The sequence below is a fragment of the Rattus norvegicus genome (genome assembly GCF_036323735.1).
Source record: "Rattus norvegicus strain BN/NHsdMcwi chromosome Y unlocalized genomic scaffold, GRCr8 chrY_unlocalized_24, whole genome shotgun sequence".
Classification (NCBI taxonomy): domain Eukaryota; kingdom Metazoa; phylum Chordata; class Mammalia; order Rodentia; family Muridae; genus Rattus; species Rattus norvegicus.
In genome coordinates, this window is record NW_026947383.1 from 74,296 (window position 1) to 91,716 (window position 17,421).

General features: G+C 36.9%; 1 long non-coding RNA gene across 5 annotated transcripts in view; it reads right to left on the bottom strand.

Annotated features, from left to right (window-relative positions):
• Positions 1–245: 245 nt before the first annotated feature.
• Positions 246–17,421, bottom strand: part of LOC134484657 (uncharacterized) — a 28,394-nt gene continuing 11,218 nt past the window's right edge. Inside the window, exons 2-5 of one of the 5 annotated variants that reach the window (XR_010062244.1) lie at positions 6,891–7,040; positions 3,128–3,185; positions 583–670; positions 246–391 (exon numbers count right to left, since the gene is read on the bottom strand). This is a non-coding gene — a long non-coding RNA (uncharacterized LOC134484657). The other 4 variants (XR_010062243.1, XR_010062247.1, XR_010062246.1 and 1 more) reach the window with 4 other exon arrangements.

Below are 17,421 nucleotides of genomic sequence, written 5' to 3' on the forward strand. Positions count from 1 at the left end.
AAGATATCCTTCCTTCCTAGGACCAAGACCAGGAAATCTTAACTACATAAAAATCTGAGACAAGTTGTCTGAAGTTTGTTCTTTTCTTCAATCATGGGGATCCTAGTGAAGGAGCTCAAGTCTGAAGAGTTGGCAAAAATTACCTTCATTTCTGATCCAGGTCAACTGCTGAATACCTCATTCATGGACCTGAAGAAACTCTGTATCCATCCTTCTATAATGTGTATATATCAATGTATCATTCATAGAATGGACACTTTACTGTTGGTTTGAAAGCAACAATTTGTCCCTGGAGAGACACAGATTTCTTCTTTCGCACATTATTTGACAGGCTGATGGTGGGTCTCATAAGTTCATTCCGGGATTTGCTTTACAATAATCATTCAGTTATCTGGAAGAAACACTTTTTAATGTAGTGAGATCTACTAGAACAATATCAACCATCATCTTCCATTCCCAGTTTAATGCTGAATCATTCTCCACTAATTGTCTGTGGTCTCTGATGACAGCAGCATCTCCACAGACTAGTCTGAATATTGCTCTTAGCACTGCATTTAGGATACATCTATGTGATTTCCTTACCACTTTCATTCCCAGGAGAGTTTTTCAATTCATTTCATCTGATGCGTCTAATCTACATTGTCAGCCAGGATGAGTTTTGAGAGTTTTTCTAAAAAAATAAAGAAAAAATGGAAGAAATGAAAGAAAGGAATCCGGCAAGTATATCTCACCAATTGACTCAGAAATCTAAAGTGTTAGTCAGTGGAAATACTAGTGGAAAGTCTGAGATCATGAAGTCTCAACTAGAAGCGCTTCTCTCTCCAAGGTATTAGTGTAAGAGAGAAACTGCACTATTGGTATCCAAAGCATGGAGAAGTTTACTCTGAGCAGAGGACACAATACTTGCCTTTTATTTCTTACTTAGGACCTTTTTATAATTGACAAAAAGAATAAATGCAATGAGCTCTCAGTAAAACATCTGTTACCTTCAAAATTCTTGGCATTTGGAATAAAGAAATGAATGATATAAAAACTCTGACTTCCAGGAGCCATAAGAACTGCGAAGTCCAGATGTTTGTGAGAGGCTCGCAGCTCTAGATTCCCATATGCAGAAGGCTCAGAACAAGTCTATCTCTTCAGTGATCCTACTCAACTCCTACAAGGACTCACTGAGCTTTCCGAAGTACCATGTATTTCATCCTTTTTTTATAACAAGCCAGAAGACCACCTTCCTTCTTCCCATCTCTGATCTCATCATCCTCTTCCTTCTCACTCCACAATGACTGTTTACTCTCGATTAGAGTTAAATTAGTAAACACTAGAGGTACTGAAGGGATATCTGAAGGGAGTTGCAGTCACGACAACACTTGTGACATCACAGAAGAAGCTAGTCCTCTCCAGGTTTCAATAGATGTTTCAGGGAGGGCCTACTGATTATGTCATTGTGATGTGCCATGGCTTACCTGTTAAACATCTTTCCTTACATTGACCAGATTCAAGGGTGCCCATTCCACGTATGTCTCATGTGACACAGTAGAAACCTTTATGTACTCCATCTCTCTAAAGCTAGAGACTTCTCTTTGCTTTATTAGCAGTTACAAACTTGGGATGGAGAAAGGTAGTCAGTGGCTTGGCATGGGTAGAAAAGATTTTGGAACATCTAGTGTAGAAGATTCTTCTAGATAATATTTTTATTCTCAGGTTCATTCCTGAGATATAGAGTTCAATTTTCTTGGTTATCTATGTATCACAAAGGCCAGTATTTTCCCTACAGACCTTTAATTAAATGAATATTGTATATCACTTTCTTATTGTACTTTCCTTGACCGGGGACTTCATAAATATTCCTGAATGTGTACTGAAAAATTCTTTTTTCCTATTCCATTATCTGCAACAAAGTGATTTTGGCAACAAAGTGTGCCCAGCTATAGAGTGAGCATAACAGTGTGAGTACTGTGTACTCACTTCAATTAATAAACTCCTAAAAGCTTCTTTTATGTAAAAATTACCAGGCATCAGAAAAGCAAAGGGCAACATGGACTACAGAATTCGGTTCTCTAGTCCCATTTGATATCAAACCTGCACTACCTATCTTCCTGTGTTCCCATGGCCAGAATTAAGGGTTTTGGATGTTTTATCATTATTCGTCCTTAAGTAGCAACCTTAGATACAGGAGGATAGGCAGGGAGAAGAATGACATGTTTATCAGTCAAACCTCAAACTCAATATGTTCATAATACAGGAGGGAGTCTATTTGACATTGTCATTTCTGAATTCTACATTCTTGACCTAGTTTGGCAGATTCTATGTTAATATTCCAACGAACCACCTAGCTGTAGGAGCCACCAAAAGTGTGTGTGTGTGTATATATATACACACACACACACACACACACACATCTGGCACCAAAATGATATAAAATTGATGAACCTAAGAACTGCAATCGGCCAGGAATCATATATAGACATTTCCTGAGAGACACTGCTAGAGTATGTGAAATACAGAGGTAAATGATAGTGGCAAACCCATGAACTGAAAATGGACTTCTTGTTGGTAAATGTTGAGAAAGGATTACAAGATCTGAATGGGGCTTTAATCCCCACAAGGACAATGCCAATACACGAAACCTTTCTGGTACAAAATCAATATTCAAAGACTGCTCATGGGCAGACCAATGTCTCCAACTGCAAATGTAGCAGAAGATGGCCTTCGTGACACCAATGAAAAAAGAGGCCCTTGGTCCTCCCTAGATTTGATTCCCAGTTCAATGGACTGTCAAGAGGCAGTAAGGGGGGTTATTGAAAAAGGGGAGGGTGACAGGTTAGGGCTCTTATGGACAGGAAACTGAGAAAGGAAATTACATTTGAAATGTAAATATAGAAGTATCCAATTAGAAACGCAATAAAAATTCCTAAAGAAATGATAGAGTTAAAAGAAAAGAAAACTGTCAATGAATCACACATATTGAAACAGAAATCTAAAGGGTAACTGTCAGGGAATGGTAATCAGAGAAATACTAGTGGAAAGACTGAGATGATGATGTCTGAACTAGATGCACATCTCTGTCCCAGATATCTGTGTCAGAAACAAAGTGCACTATAGGAATCCAAATCAAGGAGGAGTTTACCTTGAGATGACATGACGATACAATACTTGTTGTCCCTCCTTCCTCAGGACTATTTTTCCTGGGGAAAAAGAATGAAAGCCATTAGCTCTCAGAAAAACAACTGTAAACTTCCGAATACCTGACTTTTGGAATAAAGAAATTAATGATAAACAACCTCTGACTTCCAGGAACCATAACAAGCAATGAAATCCAGATGCTACCGAGAGGCTCCCACCTCCTGAATCCCATATGGGGAAGGCTCAGATCAAGGCTATGTGTTCAGTGAACCCTCACAACCCCTACACAGCACTCCTTGTGCTTTTCCATGTACCACATATTTCTTCGTTTTTTAAACTAAAACTTCCTAGGCCAACTTCCTTCTCCCCATCTCTGATATCTACATCTTCTTTGATCTTCCTCACAAATAGCTGTTTACACTGAAATAAAGGCCAATTAATAAACCCTAGAGGTACTGAATGAATGTCTGAGAGGCAGTTGCAGTCTGGAAAACACTGTGACATCACAGGAGAAGCTAGGGATCTCCAGTATACAAGAGATTTTTCAGGGCCAGCCTAATGATGATGTCACTGAGAACTGCCATGGCCTACCTGCTAAAGAGCTTTCTTTATATTGACCAGATTCTAAGGTGACCTTTCCAGGTGTGTCTCCTTTGACACAGTGGACACATTTATGTAGAACATCACTCTAAAGCTAGACAGTTCTCTTTGCTTTATTAGTGGTTACATGCTCTGAATGGAGAAAGTTATTACGGGTTTCGCATGTGTAGAAAAGATCTAGGAACATGGGATGTAGGACAATCTTCTGGATTATAATTTTATTCGCAGTTCCATTCCTGTGACAAACAGTTCAATTTCCTAAGTTCTATCTGTTTCCCAAAGGCCATTGTTTCCCTACAGATATTTAATTGAGTGGATTTTGTATTTCATTTACTAATTGTTCATTCCTTGATAGGGCACATTATAGATATTCCTGAATATGTACTCAAAAATTCTGTTTTGCAATTCTAGTTTTTTGCAATGATTTTCGCAACAAAGCTGGCCAAGCTAAAGAGTGAATGTAATAGTGTAAATATTGTGTTCCTACTTCAAGTGATAAACTCCCAAATTTTTATTTTATGCAAAAATTACCTGACATCAGTAAATCAAAGGACTGCATGGACTATAGCATGCGGTTCTGTAGTCCCATTAGGTATCATTTCTGGAATATCTACCTTCCTGTGTTCCAAGGGTGAGACTTCAGGCTTTTGGATATTTTACCATGATTCTTTTTTCAGGCCATACAAAAGATACAGGATGATGGGAAGGGAGAGGAATGGCTTGAGGCCCAGTAAAAGCTCAACTTCGATAGGCGCATAAGAACAGGAGGGAGTATATTTGGTATTGGCATTTGTGGATTCTCCATTCTTGACCTAGGACCTCAGAATCCATGTTAAAATTTCAACTAAGTTCATAGATGTATAAGCCATCAAATATATGTACATATATATATAAATAGATATAGATAAATAGATATAGATATATAGAGATAGAGAAGAGATAGAGCTAGAGACAGAGGCAAAGATAGATAAATATATGCATAGATAGATAGATAGATAGATAGATAGATAGATGGATAGATAGATAAATAGATCAGACACCAAAACTTGATACGATTCAGATTAATAAATCTAAGAAGTGCATGCTGCCAGTAACAGGTTATAGATCTTCCCTGAGAGACACAACTAGAGCATGTCAGTTACCGAATTGAATGCTAGTGGCAAACCAGAGAATTGTAAATGGACCTCTTGTTGATAAATTTTCAGAAAGGATTACAAGAGCTGAAGAGGCTATCAACCCCATCAGAACAATGAACAAGAACTTTCTGGTACTATACAGATAATCAAAGACTGTACATGGACAGACCTATGTCTCCAACTGCATATGTAGCAGAGGATGGCATTGGTGGACACCAAAGGAAGGAGAGGACCTTGGTCCTCCCTAGGTTTGACTCCCAGTTCAAGGAAATGTCAAGGGACAGTAAGGGTGGTTTAAATGTCAAGGAATGGAAACATTTAGGTCTCTTATGGAGAGGAAACTGGGAAAGGAAATAACATTTAAATGTAGATATAGAAATATCCAAAAAATATTAAAATTAGCTTAAATTTAAAAAAATTATGAAAGAGATAAAAGTAAATAAAACTGCAAGGTAATCAGACATATTGATTCAGAAATCTAGAGGGACACTGTTAGGGAATGGTAGTCAGCATAACACTAGTGGAAAGACTGATATGATTAAGTCTGAACTAGAAGCATTTCTCCCTCCCAGATATCAGTGTCAGACACAAACTACAGTGTAGAAATCATGTACACGAAGGAGTTTACTCTGAGCTGAGGATACAATACTTGTCTTTCCCTTCCTCCTTAGGACTTTTTTCTTCTGGAAGAAAAAATAGAAGCCATGTGCTCTCAAAAAAAAAAAAAAAAAAAAAAAAAAAAAAAAGCTGTACCCATCCCAACACCTGACTTTTGGAATAATGAAATTAATGATAAAAAAAAAAAAACCTCTGACTTTCAGGAACCATAACAAGCAAGGAAATCCAGTTGCTACTAAGAGGCTCCCACTTCCTGAATCCCATATGTGGAAGGCTCATGTGTTCACTGAACCCTCACAAACCCTACACGGCACTCACTGCACTTTCCTATGTACCACATATTTTTTTTTTCATTTTTTTCAAACTAAAACAGAAAGCCAACTTTCTTCTACTCATTTTTGTTATATACATCCTCTTTGTTCTCTTTCCCAAATGGCTGTTTGAACTGAAATAGAGGCCACTTAGTAATCCCTAGAGGTACTGCAGGAATATATGTGATGCAGTTTTTTGTGACATCACAAAACCTAGGGCTCTCCAGGGTACAAGAAATTTTTCAGGGAGGGTCAAATGATGATGTCAGTGAGAACTGCCATGGCCTACCTCCTAAATAGCTTTCCTTACATTGACCAGATTCAAGTTTGCCTTTTCCAGGAATGTCTACTGTGACACATTGGTAACATTTATGTACTACATCTCTCTACAGCTGGAAACTTCTCTTTGCTTCATCAGTGGTTACAGGCTCTACATGGAGAAACTCAGTTAGGGGCTTGTATTGAGTAGAAAAGATCTAGAAACATGGGATGTAGGAGATTCTTTTGGATAATAATTCTATTCCCAGTTCCATTCCTCTGACAAACAGATCAATTTCCTATTTTTTCCCTGTTTCCCACAGGCCATTTTTTCTTTACAGATGTTTAATTGAGTGAATATTGTATTTCATTTTCTAATTGGTCATTCCTTGAAAGGGGTCTTTATAGATATTCCTGAATGTGTACTCAAGTATTCTGTTTTCAAATTCCAGTTTTTTGGCAATGATTTTGGCAACAAACGTGGCTAAGCTATGAAGTGAATTTAACAGTGTAAATATTGTGTACCTACTTAAAATGATAAACTCCCAAATTTTTATTTTGTGCAAAGAAATAACTGCCTGAGTAAATCAAAGGACAGCGTGGACTATGTAGTCCCATTAGATATGATCTCTGTAATATCAACCTTGTCGTGTTCCAAGGGTGAGATTTCAGGGTTTTGGATGTTTTAAAATGATTCTTTCTTCACGCCAAAGATAAGATACAGGAGGATTGGCAGGGAGGGAAGAACTAGAGGTCCAATGAAACCTCAACTTCATTAGGGTCATAAGAATAGGAGCGAGTCTATTTGGCATTGCCGTTTGTGGATTCTACCTTCTTGACATACCTGCTCAGAATCCATGTTAAAATTGCACGTAATCTCATAGTTGTAGGAACCACCGATATATATATATAATCAGCCACCAAAACTAGATAACTAGATAAGATTGATGATCTTAAGAAGCACATTCTGTCAGGAACCAGATATAGATCTTCCCTAAGTGACACAAAAAGAGCATGTCAAATACAGAAGTGAATGTGTTGTTGCAAAAATATAAAAATAAAAAAGTTGTCTTATATCCCGCTATCTCTGGCACTGTAGTTTCCCAAGTCTCTGCTAGATATCTTGGTTGAATACATCACCACTCCTCAGCTGCCCAGTGTCTCTTATTGCCACACATGTTTTTACACTCAAAACCTCACATGAAAGAACACACAACACAATAATCTTTGACCCAATTGATAAGATATAGTAGCCCACATAAGCATACAAAGCCTGGTACGATCCATACCTTAGGGACAATAATAACAACCAGTAAATACACAGAGCAGTATCTTAAATTCACCTGCCATGGCTTCTCACCCTCTCCTCTTCCTGTCTCTCCTTTTTCCTCTAGTCTCTTCTACTTCCTTCAAACTTCATTCCTGCCCATACTTCCTTCTCTTCCAATGATAGGCCTGCTTCTATCCTGTACCTGCCCCTCACCTGTACTTCACAAATTTAATGTGAAAGCTGTTCTGTAGAATTCACCTGAGTTCTGAGTACAGGACAAGGCAGCTGTCCTTGGAGCAGTGGATTAGCATCAAAATACAGATAACTTTAGTGTAAACAACGTTTCCCCCTTTTTGTCCAGTTAAACAGACTTTTCATTTATATATATCAATTGAGTAAGATTATTACTATTCTACAATTTATAAAGCATTTGATATACTCAAAACCCAGTATGTCACCATATCAGTTAGAAAGAGCATTTAGTTCTTCATTCCAGCTTCAGAAAGGCTTAAAATCTATATTATGTCTTGGCTAGCTTGTATACTATCTGATAACTATCCAGTAAAATATGTATATTCAGAGTTATACAGCCTGATAAGCAATGAGGCTATAATCAGTCTCCTACCCCGTCAGAAATCTGAGAGTGACCAAATATCTATACACATAGGATGTCTTAGAGGGCTTCTAGAACTGAGAGGTTGTAGAGACAAATCTCCAATAGCACAATCCCCTGTTAGCAACATGTGAGCTTAAGTCTTCAGCCTTCTGACACAAGATCAACTGACAGCCTATTGAAAGGCAGACTTGGAAGGGCTGATTACCCTGTATTGGCAGGGTTTATCCCTCAAATCCTCTGCATAATTCGTCCTTTTCTGGATAGTATTAATCTGCATATGAAACAGGCATTTTTTTCCAGTGACTGCCTAGCCACAAAGTATTGCCTCATTTGGAGATAGAGATGTTCAAATTCTTCATTAAATTTGCCAAAGGGGAACAGTTAGGAGAAGATAGGACTCAACAAAAGATACGTAATAACTTTAAATCTCAAATTTTGTGGATTTCTTACATTTTTGAAAAGCATCTATCTATCTAAGACAATCTGGACTGTTGTCTTTATATCTTAATTTTTTCTTGATAGTACTCTTACAAAGTCAGATGCATGACTTTAATATTTCAATCTTAACTCACAGGTTTAATCAACTCAGAAGTGTGTAATGACAAAAATAATAGAACTGGCTCTTGTAATTTTAATTTTTTTCCAATTATTTCTATACCCAAACAAAGATAAGATTAAGCTTAGTTACCAAATATGATTATGACTGTATAACTAAATCTAGCTTATTCCTCCCTGCTAAATTTCAACCAATTTTCAATTCTTTATAAAAACATCTTTAGAATAACCACTTCCAGCCCCACCCCACAAATTCCAGGTAATTGAGACAACGGATCCACCATAACTTCTTCAAGTTGTACATGGGCGTTGAGATATCCTTAGGTGTAGGGGGTAGGAAAAAAGAAACAAATGCGATAGCCGATATGTCCTGACTGGACCCAGCTGGAATTCACTGAAACCAGGATTCCAAGTAGGTACAATCTACAAAATACAACTCTCAGGAAAAAGGTTAAGAATCGATATATCTTTTGTTTGATTATCCTGAATATATATTTGATAGCCGTCTACTGATATCAAACCTGATCAGTATGACTCTGTGAGGTTTCCAGAATCCTAATCACAATTTTTAAAAACACAAGGACAAAATCTTTCTTCCAAAATACTCTGTTTCTTAATCTGAAACCAGAGAAGCTTGTATCTTGCACTCTCTCCCAGAGTAATAATATAAGCATAAAACTCAAAGTCACATCCATCCTGAAGATTAAACAATTTTTAAAAAAGTAATTTAAGTATAAAATGAGCCTGATATAACTCAGTACTTGGTGATATCAGGAAATAAACCCAAAGTTCCCATGGAGCCCATGTTAAGAGATTTGAACTTGCTATTGTCATAAATATCAAAAGTAACCACAAATCATCGCTAAGCGTCATCAACGAGCCATATAGTGGGATAATTCATAAAACTAATCGAATACCTTCTATCAATTCTAATATCAATAAGAAAACTTCAAACCAGGACTTTTGCCCAAAATAGCTCAGTCTGTTAAGCTCTCTACCTGAAGCCACAGATTTTTCTTTATCGTTAATAACTTCTACAATATATGTCTGCATTCACTTTCCCTGTTGTTACAGACATTTCATCAAAACTCTCTACTTGGTAGTGCCTAATTTTTCCCTAAGTTCTGAGCAGTAGATGAAAATCCCCACCTGATTCAGGTAATCTCTCTACTCTCTTCTTTCTTAAATAAAACTTAATCACTTGTTAATAATACCTTAATAGAAGAAGTATCTTGTGTAACTAGGATTTCCACACAAAATTCCCCTGTGGAGCCTATGTTAAAAAGAAAATGTGTATCCTGAAAGACTTACTAAACAACTCTCATTAAAAAGCAGCTTTAATCTTTTAACTCTCTGAACTGCCATTACTTATCACACAGCAGGGGACCAACAGCCTGTCAGCCCTTGCTGCTTCCCCATTTTTGTTTTATATTCTGCTCTTAAGTTATCAAGAATTAATATGGCACAGGTGTCCTCTTACTTAGAAAATAAAAAGGTTCACTCAACTTTTTGATTACTAGTGGATTCTTGCCCATCACCTTGTTTTGCCATCTGTTATTGTAAAAAAAAAAGAAAACTTGTCTTTTACCATGCTATCACTAGCACCGTAGTGTCCTAATATAATAGGTAGATATCTTGGTGAAAACACATCCCTACTCCCTGTCAGCCCAGTGTCCCTTGCCGCCACACACTTTCCTATACTCAATCCCTCACATAGAAAACACACATCACAAAAATTTTGACCCAATTGCTAAGATATAATTGCGCACTTAAATATACAAAGCCCTTTACCATCCATCCCTTAGGAACATTAATAATAACCTGTAAATACACAGACCATAATCGTAACCTCACCTGCCATGACTTCTCACCCTCTCCTCTTCCTATCTCCCCTTTTTCCTCCAGTCTCCTCCTCTTTCTTCAAACATCTCTATCACCCATTCTTCCTTCTCCTCCAATGACCTCCTTCTTTACATGGTAAAGAAAAGTTCTTTACATAGTACAAGTAAAGAAAACAAATTACTCCCAAAGCCTCCTTCTATCATGTACCTGCCCCACACCTGTACTTTACAAATTCAATAGGGAGGTGATTTTGGTGAAGTCACCTGAGTTCTGAGTACATGAGTAGGCAGCTGTCCTTGGGGCAGTGGAATTAGCATCAAAATACAGATAACTTCAGGGCAAACCACAGCAAATAGCTTTGATATCCTAGTGAAATCTTTCAAGCCAAGTAAAACTGCAAATGTGATAATGTTCTAGTTTCTTCTCATGCTTGATGCTGAAAAGAGTGATAGTGTATGAGAAGAAATATTACATAGTACACGTAAAATAAACAAATTACTCCCAAGGCGAACAAGGCTCATAAGTAAGCAATTTGTTATAGAGTAACAAAGAGTAAGCAAAGTAGTTTTCTCATTCGGTTTCCATTCACTGTAGGCAGCATTTTGAATTTACAGAGAAATGGTTGATATTGTATCATTTATCTTTAAAAGTACTCTAATAAGAATCTTTTAAAAAGCACAAATCTAAATATGTGTATAAAAATGTCATATCTACTTTAAATGATCAGAATGCACACCTGTGATTGTCAATCCTTATTAAATCCTATCAGGGAGCTGAGGGTACAACTGGGTCAGAAATCAGTCCTCAACAGTCCAGCATGTGTTACAGTCACACCATTAGCCTGTGCCACCATTGTTCTTGATCCCTGGCCTTAAAAAGTCCCTGTCTTTTCGAACTTCAAATTGTTACCTAATTTTTTTTTACATCAGAGGCAGTAGTTAAAACATGTTAGCCAGCTTAACAAACAATTTTATTTTTCCAAATGCTTTTTAAGGGTGCTGGTCGTCACTAATTATTCTACATTTCCTTTGGTGATGGTGGAAGCACTGGTATTCCACAGAGGAAATTCCTAAAAGACCTCGACCAATATTATTGCAAATGCCAATGATGTTGCTCCCTGAGTGGTGGTAAGCTCCAGGAGGATTTTTATGTACTTCTTAGAATTAGAGAGATATGAGGGGAACAACCGAGCGAAACGCTGCATGAAGTTCTCAGTACAGTTGGTCCTTGGGGCTATGACTCACCAAAGAGCAATGAGGCTGTTCTAAAGAGTGGGCCATACCCCAGGATTTTTAAAATGTTGTGCCATTCCTCCTTCACAGAGAGAGGAAACTGAATGAGAGGGGAGGTTGGGAAGGGAGTGGCCTTTGCAGGAATTAGGTATAGGGAAAGCAGGGAAATGAGAATGGAAGATAACCTCATACTAATACTGTCCAAACTCTTTCACAAAATTGAAACAGATGGAGCACAACCACATTCCTTATATGAATCCACAATTACTCTTATACCTAGCCCACACAAAGACTCAGCACAGAAAGAGGACTTCAGACCAATTTCCCTTAGGGATATTGATGAAAAAATTCTCAATAAAATTCTTGCAATCCGAATATTACAACACATCAAAAAAATCATCCATCATGATCAAGTAGACTTGAACCAAGGGATGGAAGGATGGTTTAATATAGGAAAATTCATAAATGTAATCCATCATGTAAACAAACTCAAAGATAAGGAGCACAAGGTCATTTCATTAGATGGTGAGAAAGCATTTGACAAAATTCAACAACCCATGCGAATAAAAGTCCTGGCAAAATCACGAACTGAAGGCTCATATCAAAATAGAGTGTAAGAAATATACAGGAAACCTGTAGCTAACATCAAACTAAATGGAAAGAAACTTGAAGCAATCCCACTAAAATCAGGGACTAGACAAGGCTGCCCACTCTCTCCCTACTCATTCAAAACAGGACTCCATGTTATAGTCAGAGAAACCAGACCACAAGGGGGTCAAACTGACACAAATTGGAAGGGAAGATATCAAAATATCACCATTTGCAGATGATATGATAGTATATACTTAAGTGACCCAAAAGTACCACCAGAGAACTTCTTAACCTGATAAATAACTTCATCAAAGTGTCAGGGTATAAAATTAACTCAAACATACCAGTAGCCTTCCTCTCCTCAATGGATAAACAGGCTGAGAAAGAAAATATTGAAATCACACACTTCACAATAGTCCCAAATAATATAAAATATCTTGGTTTAAGTTTATTCAAGCAAGTGAATGATCTGTATGACAAAAGATCAAGTATCTGAAGAAAGAAATTGAATACTATCTCAGAAGATAGAAAGAGCTTACATGCTCATGGATAGACAGGATTAATATAGTAAAGATGACCATTTTGCCAATCAATTTAATTTTACACATTCAATGCAATCTCCATCAAAATTCCTACTCACTTCTTTAATAGAGATAAAAAGAGAAATTTCCAAATTTATTTAGAATAAGAAAAAACTAGAAGAGCTTAAACTATCCTCCACAAGAAAAGAACTTCTGGGGGAATCATCACCCTTGAACTCAAGCAGTATTACAGAGCAATAGTGATAAATACTGCATGGTATTGGTAAAGACACAGATGGATAGACCAGTGGAATAGAAGTGAAGACACAGAAATGAACCCACACACCTATCATTTTATATTTGGAAAAGTAGATAAAAACCATTCAAAGGCAGAAACATAGCATTTTCCAAAAATAATTCTGGTTCAACTGGAAATCAGCATGAAGAAGAATGCAAATTATCTCATTTTTATATCCATGTACAAAGCCTAAGTCAAAGTGAATCAAGGACCTACACATCAAACCAGAGGGAGAGGAGAAGGAGAAGAAGAAGAAGAAGAAGAAGAAGAAGAAGAAGAAGAAGAAGAAGAAGAAGAAGAAGAAGAAGAAGAAGAAGAAGGAGGAGGAGGAGGAGGAGGAGGAGGAGGAGGAGGAGGAGGAGGAGGAGGAGGAGGAGGAGAAGAAGAAGAAGGAGAAGAGGAGGAGGAAGGAGAACCGGAAGAAGAAGAGATTGAGGAGGAGGAAGAAGAGCAGGAAGAAGCAGAAGAGGAAGAAGAAGAAGGAGGAACAGGAGGAAGACAAGGAGGAGGAGACGGAGGAAAAGGAGATGAAGATGAAGAAGAAGGAGGAGAAGAAGAAGAAGAAGAAGAAGAAGAAGAAGAAGAAGAAGAAGAAGAAGAAGAAGAAGAAGAAGAAGAAGAAGAGGAAGAAGGAATTTAAACAGAAAGAGAACTAAACTTCCATTCTTCCCCATTCCCTCTCTTCCTCAGCTGTTGTTTAGGCAGTTGTGTTAGTGAGACGTTAACAATGTAATTTCTGGTGTTACTTTGAGACACCAACTCATAGTAAATTTTAGTCTCTTAAAATCTTTTTTCATGAAGTAAGACACCCATGGCTACATCATTCTCTCTTCTCCAGCACTTCACTTAGTTCTTTTGAATAGGCAGTGTCAATATTATATAGGGTCTGTTCAGATAGATGTAAGTATTTTGAGTTCTGGAGGGCCACAATTGTATCATGTTCAGTGGACAGCACCTCACAGATCTCCTTACCTATTAATAAGCCCTTGAAAGAACCCAAGGCCTGCATATGACCTTATCTCTAATTTGGAAGTTATCTCCATTGGATAATCATGTGAAAATGAAAACTTAGTTTTCTCCAAGGGAATATCACTGGGTACACAAACTAATTTTAAGGGTAGACTGCGTATAAAGCACTAAGGGAACTGAACATCATCTTTGGAGGATCCTTGTCTCATAATGGGTCAGGACTTTTTCTTCAGAATGTCTTTTTCATTTTGTTTTATGTTTATTTATCTATTAATTTTTGCTCTGTATGTTTTGTGTATATATTTTTCCTGGTTTTATGTTTCCATGGAATTCCAGAGTGTGTGAATGGAAGTCTGGGTCTCCGTGTCTGTATCTGATTCTTGACCCTTGTTTTGGCTCTTTTCTATATGCTTGTTTTGTTCTACTCCAATTCATTAACTTTCATTTTATTTTTATCCCTTAGATGATGGTTTGTTTTGAGAGTCAGAAGGATGTAGATACAGATGATAGGAGAGGAATAGAAGGGGGGAATAGAGGGTAGAGTAATCATAATTCAAATATATTGCATGAAAAAGTCTAATTTAAGAAAAGAATTTTAAAAACATACTTTCTGGGGCCTGTCTGCCCCCTTTTCTCAAAATCCTTACTAGTTTCATATAAAAAGTTAATGAAAATATTTTAAATCTTTTCCAAGGCAAAGAAAATTGTTTGTTTACATCTGATCTGGAACTGCCACTATGGGAGTGAAGCTTCTGTAGAGTTGCAATAATGCAGTAGGAGAGTCTATAAATGCTTTCAGAGAAATCAATCCACTGAGGTTCAGCGGGAGTTTCACATGATTGATGTTACAAATTTTCAATGGGAAGATATACATTTTTGATACTTCAGTTTTCATGAAATTCTTCAAGATCAAATTAAAAGTAGTATGGAATACAATCATAAAATAGGTTTGTTCCTTTGAAAATTTCAAAATTACCCCAAATAATACTTAAATATCATTAATAAATCAGAACATATTGTATCCTAAACCCATATAAACATGACAATTATGAAATAGAAGTAGATGCGTATTAGTGGATAAAAGCTGTTTTTGGAGAGGCACTATTTTATGTCTGGGATAATTTCACTTCATTGGTAGATGGGTTAAATCAAAGTCTGATAATGAAGACCTTGCTGTAAAAGACCATTCTCTCACTAAGGGACTCTAAAACCCTGTTGTATAGAGTGCTAGCATTTCAATGTATCTCTTAATGACACTCCATTGGTTAGATGTGCCATATTTCCTGTATTCATTCCTCTGTGGAAGATCATCTGGGTTCTTTCAGCTTCTGGCTATTATAAATAAGGCTACTATGAACATAGTGGTGCTCATGTCTTTGTTATATATTGGGGCATCTTTTGGGTATATGCCCAAGATAGGTGTAGCTGTGTCTTCAGATAACTCAATGTCCAATTTTCTGAGGAACCTCTACACTGATTTCCAGAATGGTTATATCAGTCTGCAATCCCACCAACAATGGAGGAGTGTTCCTCTTTCTCCACATCCTCTCCAGCATTTGCTCTCACCTGAGTTTTTGATCTTAGACATTCTCACTGGTGTGAGGTGGAATATCAGGGTTGTTTTGATTTGCATTTCCCTTATACTATAGTTGTTGAATATTTCTTTAGGTATTTCTCTGCCAATTGATATTCTTCAGCTGTGAATTCTCTGTTTTGCTTTGAACCCCATTTTTCAAATGGTTATTTGTCTCCCTGTAGTCTCACTTCATGTGTTCTTTGTATATTTTGGATATAAGCTGTCTATCAGTTGTAGGATTGGTAAAGATCTTTTTCCAATCTATTGGTTTCCATTTTATCCTAACAACAGTGTCCTGTACCTTACAGAAGTTTTTCAGTTTTTTTAAGATCACATTTGTTGATTCTTCATCTTAGAACATGAGCCTTTGGTGTTTTGTTCAGAAAATTTTCTCCAGTGCCCATGTGTTTGACATGTTTCCACACTTTGTCTTCTATTTGTTGGAGTGTATCTGGTTTGAAGTGGAGGTCCTTGATCCAGTTGTACTTATGCTTTCTACAGGGCAGTAAGAATGGATTGATCTGCAATCTTTTACATACTGACCCACAGTTGAACCAGCACCACATGCTGAAAATGCTGTCTTTTTTTCCATTGGATGGTTTTGTCTTCTTTCTCAAAAATTAAGTGACCATGGTTGTAGGGGTTCATTTCTGGGTCTTCAATTCTATTCGACTGGTTTATTTGCCTGCCTCTGTCACAACGCCATACAGTTTTTTTTTTTGTTTTTTTGTTTTGTTTTTTTTTTTTTTTTTTTTTTTTTTTTTTTTTATCACTGTTGCCCTGTAATACTGCTTGAGTTTAGGGATAGTGATTCCCATGGAAGTCCTTTTATTGTTGAGGACAGTTTTAGCTATTCTGTGTTTTTTTTTATTCCAGATGAATTAATGAATGTTCTGTCTAAATCTTTGACGAATTGGATTGGAATTTTGATGGGAATTGGAATGAATATGTAGGTTGCGTTTGATATAATGGCCATTTTTACTGTATTAATCCTGCCAGTCCATGAACATGGGAGATCTTTCCATCTTCTGAAATCTCCTTCACTTTCTTCAGAGACTTGAGGTTCTGCTCATATGCTCATATTTTTTACTTACTTGGATAATGTCACCCCAAGACATTTTATATTATTTGGGGCTATTGTGAACGGTGTCATATCCCTACTTTCTTTCTCTGCTTGTTTAGCTTTGTGCAGAGTTATTTTTATACTCAGCCACTTTGCTGAAATTGTTCATCAGGCTTAGTAATTCTCTTGTGGAATGTTTGAGGTCACTAAGTATACAATCATATCAACTACAAACAGTGCTATTTTAACTTCTTCTTTTCCAATCTATATCCCTTTGACCTCCTTCAGTGTCTGCTTGCTCTGACTAAGATGTCTAGAACTATATTGAATAAGTTGTGAGAGAGTGGGCACCCTTGTTCAGTCCCTGATTTCAGTGTGATTGCTTTAAGTTTCTCTCCACTTAGTTTAATGTTAGTTACGGATTTGCTGTATATGTTTAGGTGTGGACCTTAAATTCCTGTGCTTTCCAGGACTTTTTTCATGAAGTGATGTTGAATTTTGTCAAAATCTTTCTCAGCATCTAATGAAAGGATCATGTGGTTTTTATCTTGGAGTTTATATAGTGAATTATGTTGTTTATTTTCTGTATATTAAAGTATCCCTGCAAGCCTGGGATGAATCCTACTTAAACATAGTAGATGATTGTTTAATGTGTTGTATGAATATGTTTGCCAGAATTTTATTGAGTATTTTTGTGTTGATATTGATAAAATAAATTGGTCTGAGTTATCTTTCTTTGTTGAGTCTTTCTTTGTTTTAGTTATAAGAGAAATTGTGACTTCACGAAAGCAGTTTGGTAGTACTCCATCTGTTTCAATTTTATGGAATAGTTTGGACAGTAT